General features: G+C 48.3%; 1 long non-coding RNA gene across 2 annotated transcripts in view; it reads left to right on the forward strand.

Annotated features, from left to right (window-relative positions):
* Nucleotides 1–15,137, forward strand: part of LOC131402334 (uncharacterized) — a 40,716-nt gene extending 25,579 nt beyond the window's left edge. The window contains exons 2-4 of one of the 2 annotated variants that reach the window (XR_009218556.1): nt 11,682–11,725; nt 12,571–12,706; nt 14,205–15,137. This is a non-coding gene — a long non-coding RNA (uncharacterized LOC131402334). Of the gene's footprint in view, nt 1–11,558; nt 11,726–12,570; nt 12,707–14,204 lie in introns of those variants that run through there. The other variant, XR_009218555.1, reaches the window with a different exon arrangement.
* The last annotated feature ends 6,133 nt before the right edge of the window (nt 15,138–21,270 follow it).

Here is a 21,270-nt window from a genome sequence, read left to right on the forward strand (position 1 = left end):
CAACTTACTTCCAATCATAAATGGGAGAAAAATAGCTATTAAAACAATGAAATGGTGCCAAACTGAGGATTCTAGAGGAGAGGAGGATTCTTCGCAGAAGAGGATGCTCCCTTTGTTTTAGATGGTCCTTGGAGCTTTTTGGTTACAAAAGATGAAGCCCAAGATGGCTGTTTAGATGGGAGAGAAGAGACTGAGCAGAGCTGGATAGTTTTGCTTAATAACTTTGCTTTTGTTTGGGTGTGATCTCCCGTTACCTCTAGGGAGAGTTGGCTGCTGGTGGGGGCTCTGGGTGTAGAGGGTATAGAGGGACTAGAGACAGGGCAGTGTCCTCGATGTCTGACCTGTGCACAGCCTGCTTAGAAGGGCCTAATGCCTGGTTTAAGGCTCTGCTGTTGTTGCCTTGAAATTCTTAAGAGCCCTGCATTTTCAATTTGCACTGGGCCCAGCAAAGTGTTTAGCTGATCCTGAAAAAATATGTAGACAAGGGTATATTGGTAAAGGATTAACTACCAGCTCTCTGAAAGAAAAACTCTGACTGGTAGCACTGGCCAATTTCCATGCTGTAAACATTCCTACCTTGGCCCATTTTAAGCTACCAAAGAGTGAATAACAAGCTTGCAAGATTCTTGAAAATTTCACAACCGACTTGCAAGTTGGTGTGAGCCAGCTCCAGCACATCACTGGATGTAAGGCGAGGGTCTTGGCAGATAAAGGGATTATGAACACCCCCACCACCACCAAAATGACAGTTGGGAGAGTATGGAGAGAGGCCAGCGTGCGGAGAGGAGGTCAGCAAGAAATCCCTGTAGCAGGAAAGGCTGAGTGACAGGAGGGCAAGGATGTCTTCTATTCAGCTTTCAGCTGTTTTCTGTTTCAGTACTGGAAACCCCCTCGAGTGCATCTAAGCCTTTCAGAAAGTCTGGTCCATACTTGGCCCATGTTGAGGGCTTGGGGAGTGAAGGAGGAGCCAGCTGGGTGTCATTAGGGCTTTCCTGGATACTCTGGTTCTCCTCCTGGGTCAGGGCAGGACTGTACTGCCCAGGGCCCTGAAGTCGGGTGCGGTCATGTGACTCGCTGTGTCCAATAAAACTTGAGCAGAGTTGTCAGGCATCATTTGCCACATTCCTTCCCCTGCCCTGGGATTGGTGAATTTCCTGATGGTGGGAGCCCCGTCAGCCTGTGTCCCTGACTCTGAGTGAGAATTTTGTGGAGCAGAACACACAATGGACACACAGTGTGAGAGAGAAAGCAATCTTTGTTGTTTTAAGCCTCTGAGACTTGGGGGCTGTTTGTAATTGCAGCAGAATCTAGCTCCACCTGACGGACACATGGAGCGACCACAAGGGGGCAAGGAGCAGTCAAGACTGAGTGGAGACTGGCACTGTGAGAAGTGATACAAGAAGCCAGGAGAGCAGAATTGGAAGCCAGATGTGGCCAGGAAAATGGAAGACCCTGAGAATCCTCAGGAATACGTGGGATGGGGCTTGAGGAAGTTTTCTGGCTATCAGGTGGACCCTGAGAGCTTGAGGCCAGCCAGGTGACACAGTCGTTCCTGAATATGCACCTTTTATATGGCCCGTCTCCCCAGCAAGGAAGGAATAACGTGTGTGGCAGGCACAGGCCACGGATCTACAGCCAGGAGACCCAAGGTTGAGCCTGGGTTCCAGCGCTGGAAGTGACCTTGGAGTGACCTTGGATAAGTCCTTTCCTCTTCTGTGGACCTCCCAGTTCTCAGTTCCCTCCCAGCTCTGATGTTTTATGACCCTCTGTCTTTGTCACGGGCATCACTCATCACTTATTTGGCTCCTCAGCACCTCCTGCCTACCTGATGGCCTACTTCCTGGGAAATGGGCTCTGTTTCACCTTCCTGGAGCCCCTCCAGAGCACACAGGTGCCCTTGCTCTGCAAGGTGTGTGTGTCTGTGTGTGTGTGTGTGTGAGAGTGAGAGAGAGTGAGGGAGTGAGAGAGAGAGAAAGACTACAGCCAGAAAGGTTTACCAAGCTGATCTTGCAAAGTCTTACTTAGAGGCCGGCCCCATGGCTTAGAGGTTAAGTGCACCCGCTCCGCTACTGGCGGCCTGAGTTCGGATCCCGGGCGCGCACTGACGCACTGTTCGTCCGGCCATGCTGAGGCGGCGTCCCACATACGACAACTAGAAGGATGTGCAACTGTGATATACACTTATTTACTGGGGATTTAGGGAGAAAAAGGAGGACTGGCAATATATGTTAGCTCAGGGCTGGTCTTCCTCAGCAAAAAGAGGAAGATTGGCATGAATGTTAGCTCAGGGCTGATCTTCCTCACACACACACAAAAAAAGTCTCACTTAAAAAATTGTTTTCCCTGGAGAGTAATGTACTCAGTTGGAAACGTTGCTCCAAATTCTCATTACAAAGGCCTCTGCTGCCACGCTGACACACACACACTTTCGCCAAAACTGACCAGTTTTGTGCCCCCGGCACCAGAGAGGGCCCTGCCCTTTGCACCCACCCCTTCTCTTGCCTACCAAACCCCGAAAACTTTCAAGGCCATATGCGACTTGAACCCATACCTTCTTTGGCCATAAAATGACTCATTTTCTACCTGGGTTCACACTGCAAGCTCTATTATGGTGCCAGTCACACTCTACCACAATCAGACTTTAAGGCTAGAAGCTTCCATCTCTTTACTGTCTCCCACAGAACCTGATGTCCATTCATTCATCAAGTCCTTACAGAGTACCTACTATGTGCGAGGCAGAAGGGACAGAGTGATAAAGGACACCCCTGCCCACCAGACCAGGTGAGGGACAGACACCTGTGGAGCCGGCTCTGCCATGGCATGCTGAGGGTGGGAAAGCTGTGGCAGCAGGGGTCATGGAGCACATTCTGGGATGAGAGTCCCCAGGAGGTGGCAGTCGAGCTTGGTAGGATTCCACCAGGCAGAGAAGCGTGGGAGTGGCAGGGCCACTCCAAACAGAAGCCCCAGCATATGCAAAGGCCAAGATGTGCACAGCTCATGACCAGAGAGCACTGGCTGGAGCCCCAAGTGATGAGGGAAGAGGAGCTTGGGGAAGAGGATGAGTAAGTGGTCAGCTGATCTTAAGCAGTTAGTGAACGAGTGAGTGAGTGAATGACACCCTTGATCATGAAGCCACTAACCTGGTACTGGTCCCTAGACCTATTTCTTTGTCCCTAGCAAGGACTCAGCTTGGTTTCAGGGATATGTGTAGGGCTAGGATAGATCTCAGAATGAACCAGATGGTTTAGACACAGGACAAGCCCCCATCCCAGGACCCACTAGTAGTGTGGCAAGACTGGCAAGTAGACATGCAGACCTGGATTCTAGTCCTGGCTCTGCCACCTCCCAGCTGTGTGAGCTTGGGCAGGTGCCTTGAGTTCTCTGAGCCTGCTTCCTCATTCCATCCTATGAGGGTGGTTATGGCGACTGACAAATAAAGCATCTCTGACAGTGCCTGCTGCAGTGTAGAGGAGGTGTGTGGAATCTGAAACTTTTGTTCAAGCTCAAGTTTCAAGCTGATGTGACCATTAGTTTAGGGCTTGGCAGTGGCACCATAAGGTGGAATTGGAAATTTCAGATCGTTGAACATTCCAGGCAGAGCTGGCTTCAAGGGTGTGTGATGGAGTCCTGTGCTCAGAAGGCCCCATGCTTGGGGCTTCAAGTTCTGCAGTTGCAACCTTGAAGTTATTATTTCTCTTTGAATTTGTTTTCATGGGAAACATCTGATGGAACAATGGAGCACACCCCAGGGGCTTGGAACCTCAGCCCTCATGTGTTGCTGCCTCCTGCTGCCTCCCTGGGATGGTTTCTCAGCTGCTCGCTCCCCACACGCCGGCACCCCAGAACCCATGACCTCTTCTATCCTCTGTCTGGGAGCAAATGGGTGGAGTCAGCCAGGAAGTCTCACATTCCACAGTGAGTCACCCTCCACCCTCTGAAGGGACCTTGGGGCAGGTGTAGACAGGACGGGTGCAGTGCACACCCGATGGTGTCTCAGAGCGGGGCAAGGAGACAATGCCTGGTCACTAGGTGGGTGACTCAGCAGGGACATCTTGCCCAACCCTCATCTAGGTACCAAGTGTATCATGGCACAGAGTTGTGAGGAGGTTGGAGGTTGATATTGGGGGGGTCTCCTGTCTGCCATGGGTGGGTTGATGGTCTGTGAGAAGGGGAGATCGACTTCCCCGACTCCACCCAGGGCCTTGCATTTTTCCCTTGCATCAGGCCCTACAAATCATGCAGCCAACCCTGGTTAGAATCTGTTTCCATTTTCCCATCCTCAGCTCAGAGTCCACGGTCCTTATGTGATGTGGCCAAATTGCTCTGAGCATCTGGTGCGCACTGGTGAGATGAGCGGGGAGAGGCAATCAGATCATTCGGCGCTGGGGTAGACAGCTGGTGAGGGGCGTCTAAGGGACAGAGAACCAGCACCTCCCAAGCTTTAATGTAAATGGCAATCGACTGGGATGTTGTGAAAGTGCAAATTCTGATTCCGGAGGTCTGGGCAGGGCCTGAGATTCTGCATCTCTAACATGCTCTTTCTTCATGGAAAACAATTTGAGTAGTGAAGTTCTAGAAGGCTTAACCTAGGAACAGCGTGGCCTCCAGACCGATGCCCGGCGAGCCCCTGTAGGAGCTCTTATGACAGGCAGAGGGAACGACTGCTTAGAACTGAGCCAGCAGCCCACACTATGATGACTTACCAGGAACTCTGTGTCCCCGGACACTTCAGCTGATAATGTGGGAATGCTTAGTCAATGTGGTCATCAGCAGAGTAACTAAAAACTCACCCATAAATAACCTCACTCAATCCTCACAACCTTGTCAGGCAAGTATAAAAAGGCTGCTTTATAGATGAAGGAATGGAGGCACAGAGGATGGGGGGATGTACTCTAGGTTGCAACTGTCAAGTGGCAGAGGTAGGATCTGAACTCAGATCTGACTAAGGCACTTCCCACTCTGCCAGCATCACTAACTTTAAGTTTGGAGGCTGGCCTAGCTGTGACTGGAAGCTGGTCCCCCTGCCCGTCATGTGCCCCCTGGTGCTCCCTGCAGGAGCCCAGAGTGTGAGGTGTTGGCCCTGTGCCTTGGGCACCCTGGCCAGCCTCCTCCGCACCCCTAGCCAGCAGTCACCTCTGCCTTCAGTCACTCGATATTGATCTCCCCATCCTCGATCTGCTGCCGTAGCTGCTTGGCCACTGTCTTCTTGTCTCCACGATCAGCAGCAGGTGCAGGTACTTCTGCATCAGCGTTTCACGCTCCCTGGCCAGGGTCTGGTAGCTGTGGACAGACATAAGTGGCAAGACACTGTCTTCTTGTCCCCCAGAGATCCAAGCAGAAATAGGGCTCCCCCACTGACTGCAATTAGAAGATCCTGACTCCCAGACATGGTGAACAGGGCCTTGACCTGGCTGCAGTGCTGTTACCGACTGCTCTGGCCCCTTCTCCAACTCCTGTCTCACACTCTGACCTCTGGTTCCTCTAACTGATCCTGTTCTCTCCCCTCCCCCTCCAATCCACCCCCTGGGCCTTTGTATAGGCTCACTCTCTTGTTAAGGGTAATGCATCCGGTGACTTTAAGTTAAAGTCAATGCTCAAATTGAACAACAAAGCCTGGATGACAGCACATCTGTTTACAACATGGTTCACTGAATATTTTGAGTCCACTGTTGAGACCTACCACTCAGAGAAAGAGATTCCTTTCAAAATATGACTGCTCACTGGCAAGTGCTGTTGTTCCCATGGAGAGACTGATGCTGGTGTGTGCCCCCCTCCACACACACACTGAAGTTAGGAAAAGTCTTATGACTCACATAATAGAGGTCTCCGAGGAGAGCAGGGCCAGAATCTCAAGCAGCTCTGAAATGGCTTGAGAGAGCAAGGAAAGGAGCCTGGCCTGGTCTTTTATTGTGGTTGGAGGTTTTAAAGAAAAATTATTTAATGACACTTGTCAAAGTCGGTAAGGCATATTTTATTCAGAACCACTGTGATACGCAGAGACCACCGTGATGGGATTCACAGCGGGGGAGAAATGAGATTGGGCTCGACTCTGAATGCAGCATGGTCAAGTGGGAATTCATGGCCAGGCAGCATGGTGGGGGTCAGGGGATGGAAAATTAGTAAGAGAAAAAACAAGTGTTGGGGTTTCTGGCTAACCTGACCTAACAGGATTCTTGCCAAAGAGAGGCCAGAGTGATCAGACACCACCTGAGGGATGGTGGAGGGGGAGGAGGAGCCTGAGCAGATCTCGATGGTGATCAGACATACGGGTGGGGGTTCTGGTTAAACTGACTTAGGAAGGTTCTTGCTAAAACTGGATTTTACAAGGAAGTGCACAGACAGGCCTACAAGAAGGTTCAGGAGCCTGACTAAAGTTTGGTCAAAGCAAGAAATTTTTGCCAGGGCTGAGACCAGGGTAAGAGTTCTGCGTACAGACAGGGATTGTGTGGTTGGATCCGAAGCGAATGCCAGATAAGGGAGACTCTGAACTTGTTCCTCAGCTTGTCCAGGTGTGGAAACGAGGGGAAGAGGGAGAGGAGAGGCGTAAGCTGTCAGCACACATCGAAAAGTGTGGAGAACAAACATGCGTACAAAAATATGCATTCACAATGGCTTGTTTTTATAGAAAGAAACACCAACAGGAAACTCAAGAATGATCAAAACTATGTACTGGGGGTGGTTGGAGTAACAGCGCTGGAGGGGACCCAGAAATGTTGGTAGTGACTCCTCTGAAGTTAGACTTTTCTATTTTACAGATTTATCTAATATAAACAGAAATTTACACATACCATGTTTTCCCTTTCCACAGTCTTTCTTTAATTTTAACTTCTGTACATAGGAAACCATTCTAAGATTTAATTCCTTTAGCACACTAACGGTTACAAAAGAGTAACCATAGGAAATGAAATTTTCATATCTCTCGCTAACTACAAGGACAAGCTGCATCCTAGTTTGTCCTCCACTGTGTCTCACACAGGCAGGATTTTCAGGAGTCAGTGGCATATTATAATGCAAGAGGGGTTTGGGTTTAGCTCCTTAAACATAGTAGGATTAGTTTGATTAGTTTTCTCCACATCAATTAAAATAGAAATTCCACTACTTTAGCTTTTTAAATCTCAATGTATTCTAGGGACATGCACACGCAAACAATGATGTAAAAACGAAAAACACACCTGAAAACTTCAACACATTCATTTCACACCTTGAGATTCTCTTGCATAAAAAGAACAAAAATTCTCTTTAGTTCCACAATTTTCTTGCCTTATTGACATTATATCTCTCCATCAATTCACATTTTTCAGCCCAAGAAACTCAAAATGTTATTTCTCATACAGGAAATAAAATTACAAAGAGCTAAGGGAAACCAGAAATATAGGGCTGCACTGTTCAATCGATACAGGAATCCAAAGCAAAGAAACACAAATATTGGGATCAGCACAGATAAGCAGCCTGCTTCCCACAGGACAGAAGGAAAGCCACATGCAGAAAGTTAAACACATTCTAAAATCTCCTGGTGGAGACAGAAGCCCTGGAGTGGGTCAGTTCATGGTGCAGGAGGGTGGGGACACATGAGCAGCCACAGGAATGCACTCTGGGAGCTCACACACCCTCCTCTGCCTGGGGAGGAAGAGAAGGGCTCCTTCTCTCAGCTTCCACTCTCACAAGTGAGGAGACTCTCGACAGGATGCAGTTTAAGGTTGTGACTCAAATGAACCCTAAATTCATAAACCCTAATCCAGACACAGAACTCCTGACATTCACAGACTTTCTCAATGTGCACAAATTACCCTATGCAGGCACCTACTCTGTGGGTGCAAAACTCCACCCTGTGTGTAGACATAGGCCCAAGGGGAGCACAGGGACAACCTCAGGAAGGGCAGCAACTCCTTCCCCCTGTGCAGGTGCCTTCCCAGCTTTCTAGGGCTCTGTAGCTTCTCTCAGCAGAAAAGCACCTTCTGTGGTAGATATGAGCAGAGAGGACATGCAGGAAGAACGTGTGGGCCTCAAGTACTTCCCTGTGCAGGTTCAAGGGGGGCTTAGCTTAGAGACCCTGACCCCAGGCCTCTGCTCCCAGTCACGCTGCTTTTGGCTACAGTGATCTTGTAAATGGCACAACCCAGTGCTTGAAGAATCCAGCAAATTCACACAAACCTACACTTTAATGGAAAGGAGGGAAGAAAGTTGTAAAGCATTTTTCTAGTTCAAAAAGAAAAGCCACATGTATTTATTACTTTCAGAACATAATGTAAATTAACTGTTGTTTCCATGGCAAGACACTGTTTTATAAACAGTTAAATCATACTTAACACTTGCTGATCAAGTGTAAGCCCTGGAATTCCAGTTGAAAACACTGCATCCCAAAGAAAAGAACAGACCTCAGAATATGACTACCCACGCTCAGGGGATGCAGAAAGGGAAACAAGAATTTTTAACACATTCAATGTAATATTAAAATCTTTAATTTTTTCTGAAGTTTACCTATTTCTTGCCTCTTTGGAAATATTTTATACTGCTTTTCAAGCCCACTGATTACATAAACTTTAACTTTTGACAACCTGAGGCTCAACTAAGTGAGTAAATCTTTTCAAGGTGACAAACCCAGGGAGGAGCAGTGCTGACAGGCCAGAACACCCAAGAAAGTTTGCACAGAGGAACCTCCACTCCAAGACCTTCCTGTAGTATGTCTGTGCCAGGAGAGAGCCTGGGAGGGGCACAGGGACTTCATACGACAGATTCCAGGTGGCCATTCTCTGCTCTCCTCTCGTGGAAAAGAGCCACAGACAAACTATAAATCTCACAGTCAACTCAACCAAAAGGAAACTCCCAACAGCTCCCCACCAAGCAGGACAGCCCCGAGTCTCCCCAGCTGAGTTTCTTATTTCTTAGCTCAGGCCATAAACTCAGCACTGACTTCAACTCCCCCCTCCCCAGCCCTCACCATTTCCCATCTGTACACAGTACTACCGTCTCGATCTCCAAACACACCCAGAATTCAACCTCCTCTCTCCACCCTGACCTAAGCCTCCAAGGCCTCTTGCCTGGCTTCTTGGAACAGCCTCCTAACTGGTCTCCTTGCCTCTGCCCTGGCCCCTCTGTAGTATATTCTCAACAGAACAGCCAGATCAAGTCTGCTAACCTTTTGTCCAACCATCTTACTCCTTCTCTCAAAACCTTCCAAATGGTCACCATCTCATTCAGAATAAACGCCCAAGTCCTCACTATGACCAACAAGACCCCATGATTGGGACCAAGCCACCACTCTGCCTTCAGCTCCTGCTGCCCTCACCGGCTGTGCCCTGGCCACACTGGCCTCCTTACTGCTCCCAGAGCAGGCCACTTGCCCTTTCTCCTACACTGCTTTTGGGCCTTGTTCAAAACCTACCTCTGCAGTGAGACGTTTCCTGGCCCTCCTGGCTACAACACCATCTCTCTCCAGCCTGGCACACATCACTCTCCCACAGGAGTCACACCATTGGTGTCACATCTAGACCGTCACCCAGGGCATGCTTTTTGTGTTTTGTTCACTTCTCTGGCCCCAGGGTCTAGAACAATGCGTGACACAAACCTTGCACTCAATAAGAAATGTAGCTTAACGAATGGATGACTGTAAAAACAACAAGGAACTGCCTAACACTTGGGTAAGGAAGGCCAAATCTGTAAGAACACCAGGGGCCAGGGGAGGCTGGTCCATTAATCAGCCCTAAAAGGACGCACAGCATCATGTTAGAAAGAAAACTCCCCACCACATCCTACAAATACCATACATCTTTTTAGCAGCATCAACAGAGCCCTTCAAATGTAAACACCTTTTCTACTTTGAAGCAGCCTTCTGTGTCCCATTACCGCTCATCATATGCCTACCGCTAACTTTAACATGATAACTTTCAGATCTAATGTAATATGACTGACATTAAACTGTGTTTTCTACCTTACCCAAGTCTCTCTTGGGAATGATTGTAGGTATGTAAGCAGTAATAACCTGAGAACAGATGGAGAAGTAAATAATTCTATTCCTTCCCCCACCCTGTGCCCCCAGCAAACAGTACAACACTGTCTGATTCTTTGTTTTTTTTAAACAAACTTCACCAGAAATACATCTGCTGAACATGCTCCTTTGGAAGTCAGGGCTACTGTTTCCTTCAGACATCTAACGCATTTAAGTGTCCAGATGCCACAAACTATTGAAATATTGCTCACGTGTCTACCGTATAATTCCCAAACTGAGATTTCAGTAAACTTACGTTGCAGCTGCCAGGAAAAGAAAAAGGAAGCAAAAACAATGCCATCCACGATGACAAGTGGAATTAAACCAAATGAAAGTTTTCCTTTACAGATGCAGGGATACTTGAAAGCAAATCACTCCTCACAAGTAGTGAGGGAACTAAAATTGCTGTGGGAAGAAAAAGAGAGCCCGTGTACAAATGCTTTCAAGGCAACTTGCAAAATTCCAAATTATCATGCCAGCAAAGATTAATGAACTGTCTCCTCTGGAGCAGAAGCGTGCTGGCGATGGTGGTCAGGGCAGGCCACTCCAAGATGCACCACTCTGGTATGCGGATTATTTTGAGCTGAAGACAATAAAGAGTCAGGAGACTCAGGAAGAACATTTGCTTTTCCCCTCCAAAACTGCCTAAAGAATTTAACATAGAAGACCTGTTTCAAGAAGGAGCCAATATCATATGATGGCTGTAATATAATGTAAAATAGATGTTACAATAGGATTGGCACCAACAAGCCCATTTTATCAAAATTTCTGTCTCTTCCTGGCCACATTCTCTATAGCTTGCCCTCAAAAGAGTTGTCAGACAAACATTTGTATTTCCATTTCCATGTGAATTGTCTTCTTCCCTGTGAAATCCCAAACCACTACCCCTCCAACACCTTCCATGCCTTTAGCTACAGTACAATACTTAAGCAAGCAGCTTAGACAGAATGACGAGCTGCTCATTTCCGAGTTTCTCAAATGTATACATGTTATTAAACTTGGTATTATTTTCTCCTGCTAACCTGTCTTTTAATCATTTGGGCAGCCATAAGATCTTTAAGGGAAAGGGCAGAGGAGGATTCTCCCTCCTGCCCAACATTAGCATTGACCAAAGCACCAATACCTCACCCCTGCTCCTCCAACACATTGTATTAGGACCCCAAGAAGTTAAGGCCCAACGAGATGGATTGTTTCTCTTTCTCATCACAGAAAAAGAAGTTGGAATGATCTATCAGTCAACAAAAACATGCATGTGTTGTGAGCACTGGAATATGTCCCTCCCCTCCAGCCTACATCATAACTACAGAGGAGTTAGCGACCTTCCACTTCTTAAGTCCTGGCGGGGAAGGAAAAAGCCTCCCAAGAACCATTGCCCCAAACCCACTCAGTGCCCCCCGTCCCCTCCCTGACTCCCTGCTGCCCTTCCCGCCCTAGCAGCCATGGGCTTGTCAGGCCAGCACCGGAGCACCAAGGCTGGATGGAAAGAGCGTCCAGACCCACAGGGACCTGGTTGTCAGATGCACCGGTCTCACTATGGGAGCTCTCCCCACCTGCTCTGCCTGAAGACCCACTCCCCACAACGGCCCCGCCCCAAACTGCACCAGCCAGTCCCAGCTGCTAAGGGCCCAGGCGAGCACAGTCTTCCATGCTGACCGGTGCAGGTGCAGTTACCCGCGTCCCTCTCCCCGCTGCCCAGGAGAATGAGGACAATGTGATGCTCAGCCGCTGAGGCCAATCCAGGTGAGCAACGTGGGTGGGGCCAGAAGTGCGGATGAAAGTGTGTCAGTCGCCATCTTGGCGTCCGGCGGGGCCCCTCTCGGAGGGCCGGCCACATTCTCCCACCCCCTCGGTCTGGGTCATTTGCTATGAATACCGCAGCAGTGACCCATCAGGGCAGCAGAACAGACGCGTTTTGGCAGTGCTCCCCCACGGTGGGTGCATCAGGCAGCAGTTTGCCTAGGCCCACAGACGTGGCCATCTTGCTTTACGGAGGACAGATGGGCACACGCCGCCATCTTGCCATCCTTTGGGGCCTGGGGACCAGCTCCCACTTGCTGCACAGTGTCGCTTTGAGCCCTACTCTTGTGGCAGTCCCACTGTGGGACAGAGAGGAGGGGGCCGGAGCCTGGCAGCATGACAGCCTGAGGCCCGGGATGGTGATCACTGCACTGCCACGAACTGCTCCCACCACTGGGCAACGAGGAGAAACAGCCATCTCCTTCCACAGGTAACCAGATGCTGCCGCCCAGTCAGCCCCCCTGGTGTTCCAGCCCAAGGCAGGCAGCACTCTGTGCTTGGGGCCTTGGGTCCGGTCCAGAAGGTGAGTGAGCGCCAGGCGCTATGTGGCCTTGGTCTGTGCCACTGTCTCTGCTCCAGGCACCTCGGGCCACCGTGGCCATCCTATGGCTACTGGCGTCCACCTTATGGCCTCCACCACACTGTCACCCCCACCCCCTGGCCACTCTGCTCTCCACTGATTCAGGCTGGGGCCAAAAATGTCAAGAAAGAGGGTATTCTGGAAACACTCTTTCTTAGGTCACTATCTTCTTTCATTTGCCGTGACTTTTCTGCTCTTTTGATGGCAGGGAGCCTGCCTTGATCTCTGCGATCAGGAATGTGGCTGAGCAGATGCAGCTTCTACCTCCAAATGGACACGCCTCTCAGATGCTCTGTTGCTAGAAGGGTCCTGGCAGTGCAGGGAAAGGTGGCTCTGCACTGGAGGTGAGTCCTGGAGAGGCGTCTGACTCTGCAGACTCTGCATGTGACAGCATCCTGGGTGGAGGAGGTTGCGGCCCACTCCTCATTGGGAGGCTTACCCTGGGGACTCAGGGAAGGGGCTCCTCTCTTCACTTCTTCCTTGGGATCCCACAGCGGGACGAGGGGTTTGCCTTCCCCTTGGCCTGGCTCCCTTCATGAGGGCTTCTGGAATTCAGCCAGTTGAGTGAGTCCTTTCCTGCGGACTCTGCAATGGAGGTCTCAGAACAGTGCACTGAAGATATTCTACTTTGAAAACCTCCTGGCAGATCCTTTTGTTTCATGTTGCAGGTTGTTATTGAATTTTTAAAGACCTGAATGCCACTTGTTGTCTTTAGTCTTATTCAAAGTTCACAGTGGTTTTTTTAAGTCGGAAGTTGTTACAATCTATCCAAAGAACTAGTAATGTGAGCTTGTTTCAAAGGTCAGACAACATGCTTTCTTGACAGTTTCCTTCAGAGTCTGTGTCCCAAAAGATTTGTTACTGTTTTTGAGAATGATGCAAAGCACTGCAGAGAAGGTTGCTCTTGGCATGTGTCATTGTTTAACATGGTCTGGGGGCAAAGGAGGTGGGGGTCCTTTGGTAACTCGTCACAAAGCATTGAGAAATGTTAGAAGGTCAGGTTGCTTGGAACTCCCTGAGGACCTAGTATCCACCTGGTCTGGTCCACAGTGGCCTCATGGGGGTTAGATGAACTCAGGAGGAGAAGAAAGCCTCGAGAGAGACCCCCTACGTTCCCATGTGCGTAGTTTTCTCTAAATAGAGATTTTACCTTAATGAGGAGAAAAGATTATGAAGTGTCTTGGTCAGTACATTTCAGGGGCTGGTTGCTTGGTACAGGGAGCAGCTTTCCTCCTGATAGTGGAAGGACAGGAGGAACAACGAACCACAGCTCTTGGGGCTGACCTCCTCTTGGCGGCAGTCCCATATCCTCAGCTGCTTGAGTAGAGCTGGGGCCAGGCTCCCTGCTGAGTGCCCGGGAGGCTCTGCTGGCCGACATCTGGCCTGGCTTTGAAATAGGGGGACCAACCCTCCCCATTTTAGCACCCAAAGTCCTGCATCCCAGGGACAGCAGGAGGGTTCGACAACCATGAGCTTCTAGGAACTATTTCTGAGGCTTCCTGAAGCCTTTCCTGTTGCCTTGGTGTCATCCTGTGCTCTCTGCCTGAGCATCTGTGGCCCTACAGGGCACTTACCACAGCCTGGGAGGAGGTCTTCACCTTCCTTCCTTCTCTGCCCTACAGATGGTCAGCTCCTTAAGGTAGACAGTGGGTCTTTCATCTTTCTATTCCAGTAATAACTTGCAAGCAGAGGTGTTCCTTACATCTTTACTAAAGGTTTAAATGGGCAAAGATCCTAAGTATGGGTGTTCCCAAAAACACTTGTTTTGCTTTTATAGTTGATTATTTTAGAGGGAGACATTTAATTCTTTCTTTTTAATTACTTTTTCATGTATCCTTGCAGGCTCTACATAAAGGGCTCAAAACTTCTGGTCCAGTGGCTAAAAGCTGTTCACAGGGATGATTGGCCCCTACTAAGCATTCTTTCATCTGTAGTGAACATTTTACCAAAAAAAACTCTTGGACAGGCTGGAGGATCAGTACTACATGCTCAAGCCCATGGCCTTGCCCTCCAACTTCCACCTGACTGAGAAGGAGGAGCTGAAGGCCGTGGCCACGCAGGAGAAATGACACCAAGATAGCTGCCGGGGTCCTGAGGAACATGCGAGTGAAGCAGATGGGAAAGGAGCTTCAGGTTCATCCTCATCCTTGAGGGAAAACCTGAGGGCCCAGCCAGGGTCCCGCAAGTTGAAGCGAGCCTCTCTGCAGAGCGAACCCGCACCCAGTGCCACCCAGGAAGCCACCAGTCAGGCGCGAGCACAGAGTCTCTGGAAGGAACTCCAGGAGACAGTGTGGCCTCCACAGTGTGTGGCAGCCTGGGAGATGCAAACACGTCTGCTGTAGATGCTGGCGATGAGACCCCCTCTGCCCAGCCAGGGCCTGCTGAGTAAGAGTGGCATTTCCATGGGTGACTTTATCCCTCAGGATCTGAGGCATGCACATTTATTGGCTGGCTTCCTTCTTACAGTTTCTGCTCAGCACACACTCAAGAGAGGCCATCTGTCCCTTGAGAGGCTGTTGACCCAAAGAGGCTGAAGAGAGATGTGGAGCCCAGCTACAGCGGGACCAGCCCTGGGCCTGATGAGAGCTTGGCCCAGAGCCCCCACATTCATCATTCACAATGATGCCTCAGAAACCCTCCCAGAGCCCCTCCACCCTCCAACAGATGTCACCCCCGAGCCAGCCGCAGAAGATGTGCAGGGCGAACACAGCGACACCGGCCCCACGTCCCTCAGCAGGGTCATCTTGTCAGCACTGGGGGCCCAAGAACTCCTCGACTCGCTGTCTCCTACTGCTTCTGCTCCCGGGGGAACCGGAGCACGGGTGCCGCCTGCGGGAGCAGGTGGAGAAGGATAGCGAGCTGAAGAGGGGCAGCTGCCGACAGCCAGGTGCACACGCTGCAGGAGGATATGGACGAGCTGAATGAAGGGGGCTCCCTAACTGAGGAGCATGCTGCCCCCCACCGAGGTCAGTCCCGGTGCTCGGGGCTCCCCCACTGCCTGCTCCTCATGAGGGGTTTCCTGCTCCGCAGCAGACGGCCCCTGAGCACTTCTGTGTGCAGCATGCCTGCTGCTGTCTTGGGAGAAGGCTCTGCTGGTAGCCGCCCCTCGCAGACAGGGAGCCCAGGCTGCAGAGCTCACCCCGCTCGCTCTAGGGCGCTCCAAAGGCAGCATTAGTTGTCAGGGTTTAGCAGGTGGGAAAGGAGGCATTGCAGGTCAGCTGAGAAAGCCACGCCTACCCAATGAATTGTACCTGGATCGTTGGTTTACCACTTGAACAGGAGAAAATCAGCTTCTATTGCATCCCTCACACAAATGTAAATTCCAATGAGTTAGGATCTAAATGTGAAATAAAATCGACATAGTAAACTATTGGAAAAGTTATAGGAGACTCTTAAAGTCATGGGGAGGTTCTTTTCATTTGTGTTTTAATGAATATCCTTGAACTGAAGTCATTTTGAACATTTTAATAATTTCTTTAAAATTTGAAACATCTTTTTGAGTAGAATACATTCTCTTTTGTAAAAATTAAAACACCAGAGAAATATATAAGGTAAGAAGTGGTAAAAACTCCTATTTCTCACCTACCTCCCAACTTTTATTCCTTGTTGGTAGTAAAATTTGGTGTGTAATCTCCTCTACTGTTCCCTGTGCTTTACATACATATTTCTCCACCTGTACAAATTGGTTGGATATATTTTTGGTGTGTTTCTTGGCTATGTTTCTGATAATCCTGCTCTCTTACAGTTTAGTAGTTGTAAACATTGGTTTCTCGATATTCCTTATGTATTGAGGGTACCACCTTTTGCTTGTTATACATCCATGGAAAACATTTTCCTACCACATTGTTCATTTAATCTGGATCAGTGCTTGTCTTCCCAGATGCCAGTAACTCTTCAGGAGAGAAACGGGTCTATGTGACAGGCTATTCAGGATCTCCGGGACCCCCAGGGCAACAACCAGTAGGACAACCCAAAACAAGAAACAAAACCCATCCCTCGTGTTTCCAGATGCATCCTAGGGGAAGGACAGCTCCAGTTGAGGACCACTGATGTCCTGGTCAGAGTTATCCACTATGTTCTCCTATCACGTTAAAGCTGTTTCTGTAGTTTCTCGTACCTGATGGTACAATTTGGTGCCTTTGTCTGTTCCTCTTGGTGCCTTTGTCTGTTCCTCTTGGTGCCTTTGTCTGTTCTTCTTGGTCAGACTGCCCAAGGTTTCTCACTGTTACAGGTCTTTCCAGACAGCCAGCCCTCGACTCCATTGCTCAGGTCTATGTTGTTGTTCCTGCCTGGTGAATTCTCACTTCATTCTGCTGTCTTTGGTTTTATTGTGGTGGTGTTCTTGCTCTTGGAGGGAAGGGCTTAGCTTCTTCATGTACAGGTGATATTCCCTGATACCTGCAGTGGAGGCTGTGCACTTCCTCTGTCCCCTTGTCCCCACGCCATGGATTTGTCTCATGCTGCTCTCATTGCTGTTCATTTCTAAAGAGTTTCTCCTGTCTGTCTGGATTCCCTCTTTAACCTGAGAGATTTAGAAGGGTGTGGACAGATTTTCAAGTGGATAGGTTGGGGGAGGGGTGCCAATATTTTGTGATTACTTGTTACTTTTATTGCTTTAAGTTCCAGTAATATGGTCACTTATAGATTTCTGCTTTTTGGACTCTTTAGAGATTTCATTGTGGCTTAGCACACAGTCCATTGTGGTGACTGTTTCATTGTGGTTTGAGGAGAATGTTCGCTCTCCACTAGCTGCTTACATTGTTGTCCCTGGGGCTGAGGCTAGATCTAGCTTTTTTGTGTTCGTCAGCAGATCTGTTTCCTAACTTACTGTATCACTTGACCTGTGGCTTTTTAAGAAAGGTAAGGTAGGTTTCCCTGTGGAAAGGGAAGGCACCTCCCTTGGGGTGCCTGTGTCTTCTTGTTTGTCCAGTTTTGCTTTATGCTTCAAGACCATATTGTTAGGTGCATAAGTGTTCCTGACAGTTATCAACACAGAGAACCCCTTTTTGTCCCATTTAAAGTCTTATTTCTTTATCTCCTTATTTTCAACCATATTATATCCCTTTATTTTATAACAATATTTTAACTCAACTCGAGAGCCTTCATGTTTTTCTAGAGCAATTTGATCCATTTACAATTGTGATTATTGATAAATTGGAATGTGAGTCTACCATTTAATTTAATTTTTAATTTGTTAGGTTTTCTCATGATTTTTCTCTTCTTTTAGTGGGTGTCTTTCAGTTTTTAGGAACAACCATTTCTGCCTCTCTTTCTGTAAATGCTTAGAGTTGATCAGTTCCTGTGTTCTACACTCCCAACTCATCACCTTCTGGTCCCCAGCTTGAGAATATCGGATCTTAGTTCTGTGTTCTTATTTTCCCCATCAAGCAACCATGATTGGATGTAAGTATAAGTTTTATTGGTTATTTTGTACACAACAGTTTATTGTATCCAAATTTTTCCTCCTTTTGGAAAGATTTGATGTTATTTTGGAACTCATATGACAGTGAAATTTTGAGATGAATCGAGTCTGAGATACTCCTTAGGTGCTGATGCTGGGGACCTAGCACCTAAACTCTTAAAGTTGCATTGGTGTGTCAGCAGAGTCGGGATGAGGTCAGAGATGTTTAAAACCGTGGAATTGAATGAGGTTTCCTGGAGACACTGTAGCTGTAGAAGGGACCAGGGCCCAGCCTAGGAGCAGGCAGTGTTTGCAGAGGTGCAGCTGAAGAGGGTCCAGGAAAGGGGACTGAAATCGTGGAGCATGAAGTTGCAGGAACCATGAGGGGAAAGGGTATTGCAGAAAGGAGGGGTGCTCAGCTGGGTGGGATACAGCTCTGATCAGAATGGAGAAAAGATGGCTGGACTCGGCCATGTGGCATCACTGGTGACCTCAGTCTCCTTGAGAGGGTGGGAATGAAGCTGGGTCTAGAGTGAGTGTAGGGGGTCCATGGGAGGGCAGTATGTATAAGGCACTTTATTTAAGAGGTTTAGCCATGAAGGGGAGTTGGGAAAGTGGACAGTAGCCAAAAGAGAGCCTGGGTCCAAGGGAGAGTTTTGTTTGTAAGGTGGAGATGAGCTAGCAGGTGTCTGTGCTGCAGGTAGGACCAGATGGAGAGGAAGAGTGTGCTGGGCCCTGAGGAGGTGCCGGGCTGGGCTCCTGTTATGAGAGGTTTGGGGATTCAATTGTAGATGTAAAAGAAACTTTCCACTCCAAACAAATGGGTTGAAGGTATATTTTATTATAGAGAGGATGGTAAAGGTGATAGTCCGCAAACAGATCTGAATAGGTCAAATAATAAGAGGGAAAAAACACCAGCTCGACTGGAATGGGAAAACATCCACATCAGCTGAGATAGCGGCACATTTGAATAGGTCATATAATAAGAGGGAAAAACATCAGTTCTATCGGATAGGGAAACACCAGATCGACTGAAGGGAAATGACACAAATCAACCAGAAAGAGAAACGCCAGGTTAACTGAAAAGAGAACACATCAGATCAATTACTTCACAATAAATCAATTACTCACAACATCCACGTCCCACTGCCGGGAGAGTCCTGTCAATTGTTTCGGCTGGGCGGAAATCACACGTCCTGGGCAAGGCGTCCCTTCCACAGGTGGAACTCTCACCGGGTCTCAGTCTCCAGCAATTTATATAAGCAGTTACAGAGTTTACAGAGAAAGCATTCAGTGTTCCCATGCACAAATGGTTATCAGTGGCGTACATGCACTGAGCCCCACACTCTGGCTATCGTCTCAGCCCAGTAGTTGTGTACGTGCATTGTTTACCCTGCTTATCCTCCCAGCCCAGCTCAGATGGCTAGTCTGCCCCAGGCTGCAGTGCCCGAAGGGCCTTGAATTTTTTACACATTGCACCTATCTCCATGGGAGAAGGGCCGGTTCCCACCACGCAGAAAGCAGCTTTTATATTTCTTTTTGTGCTGGTGGCTGTAGGTCAATGGAGCAGCCAAACATGGCTGTACTCATGTCACGACAGCTCTGCTGCCTGGCGCCGTGCAGAGAGAAAGAGGACGAGCTGTGCTCGTGGAAAGGGCGCCCTGTGCCTCTGCTCCTGTATTCCTGGAGCGTGAGGTTGGCAGTGGCTGGGAGTGGAGGGACGATGCAGAAGGTGTTAGGTGAACGACAGGGGGAGGAGGGAGAGGGAGAGAGGACACCCTGGCTTGGTCTTCATGGCTCACACGGAGTTCCCCACTGGGATCTCCGATCACCAGCTCTTGACTCTCTTTGATGTTTTCATCAAAATGTCGGCTCTCTTGATGGTTCCCAAGGCTATTATGAATTTGTTCATCAATGAAGGAAACTTTGGGTCATGTTTAAGGGATTCTATGTCAAAGGGGCTCTACATGTGTTTATTCAGTCCATCATCTTTACCCAATCTCTTTGTTTTTGGACAGGTTCCATACAACAGAGCAGCCGGGCCAGTGGCCTGCAGGTTCCAGGGTTTGGGAGATTTGCCCTCCAGAAAGCCGGTGCTGATTGGCATTCTCACAGGACGTGGTGCTCTGTCCCAGAGCCCGCTCTAATTCTGGGTGTCATGACATTGTAAATCCTGGGGCAGTTCTGTCAGGGCCCATCGTTGGCATTTCTGTGATCAGTGAGGGCAAACATTTTTCTGTGATCATTATTTGTCACTTCCCTGACTGTTTTGTTGCCTGCCTTGCTCACTGAGCTCTGAACCTTCCTGGTGGAACCAGGACGTTCACTCTTTATCCAGTGTGATTGCACGTTCCCTCAGTGTGCCCCTTGAGTACTTGCTTCAAAAATATCTGTTTTCTTTGCATTCTTTGATTCCTTGTACATATAATCTAGATTTAATCTGGAGCTTTAAAAATGTTTTATTGTGGAAAACCTTGAACATACACAAATTAAACAGAGAAGTGCGATAGCCCCCCATGTCTCTATTACCCAGCTTCAACATTTATTAATATTCTGATATTCCTGTTTCGTCCATATTTCTACCCACTCCCTACTTTCCATTGATTATTTTTTAATTAATAGATTTTTTTTAGGAAAGTTTTAGATGAACAGAGAAATTCAGCAGAGAGAGCAGAGCATTTCTCCCTCTTCCCCCACAGTTTCCCCTATGGTTAACATCTTGCGTGACCACCCGTGTTAGTGCGCTTCATTCCTTACAAGTGAGGAGCTGATGCTGCTATAGTGTTCGTAAGCAAGTCCGTAGTTTACATTAAGGTTCATTGTCTTGCTGTCATGTACTTGGATTTTGACAAATGCATAATCTCATGTATCCACCACGACAGTATCCTACGGAAGAGTTGGATTGCCCTAAAATCCCTGTGCTTTACCTCTTCGTCCCTTGCCCCCCAACTCCTGGCAACACTGATCTTTATACTGTTTCTATAGTTTTGCCTTTTCTGGAATGTCGTGTAATTGGAATATATGAAAACTATGGAACAGTGTATATAGCCTTTTCCAGTTGGCTTCCTTCACTTAGCAATATGTGTTTAAGTGTCCACTATGTCTTTTTGTGACTTGATAGCTCATTTCTTTTTTTTTTCTTTTTGTATATTGAGTCATAATATACATAGCAAAAAATGTTTCATCTTAACCATTTTTAAGTGTACACTTCAATGGCGTTAAATACATTTCCACAGTTGTACAGTCATCACCACCATTCATCCCCATAACTCTTATAAATCTGAAACTCTATACCTATCAAACAATAACCCTCCCTTCTCCCCTCCCCCCAGCCCTTGGCAGCCACCATTCTACTTACTGTCTCTATGATTTGACTACTCTCAGTTCATACAGTATTCGTCTTTTTGTGACTGGCTTATTTCAGTTAGCATAATGTCCCCAAGGTTAATCCATGTATAGCGTATTGGAGAATATGCTTAATTTTTAAGGCTGAATAATATTCCATTG

Source organism: Diceros bicornis, assembly GCF_020826845.1.
Source record: "Diceros bicornis minor isolate mBicDic1 chromosome 7 unlocalized genomic scaffold, mDicBic1.mat.cur SUPER_7_unloc_3, whole genome shotgun sequence".
NCBI lineage: Eukaryota > Metazoa > Chordata > Mammalia > Perissodactyla > Rhinocerotidae > Diceros > Diceros bicornis.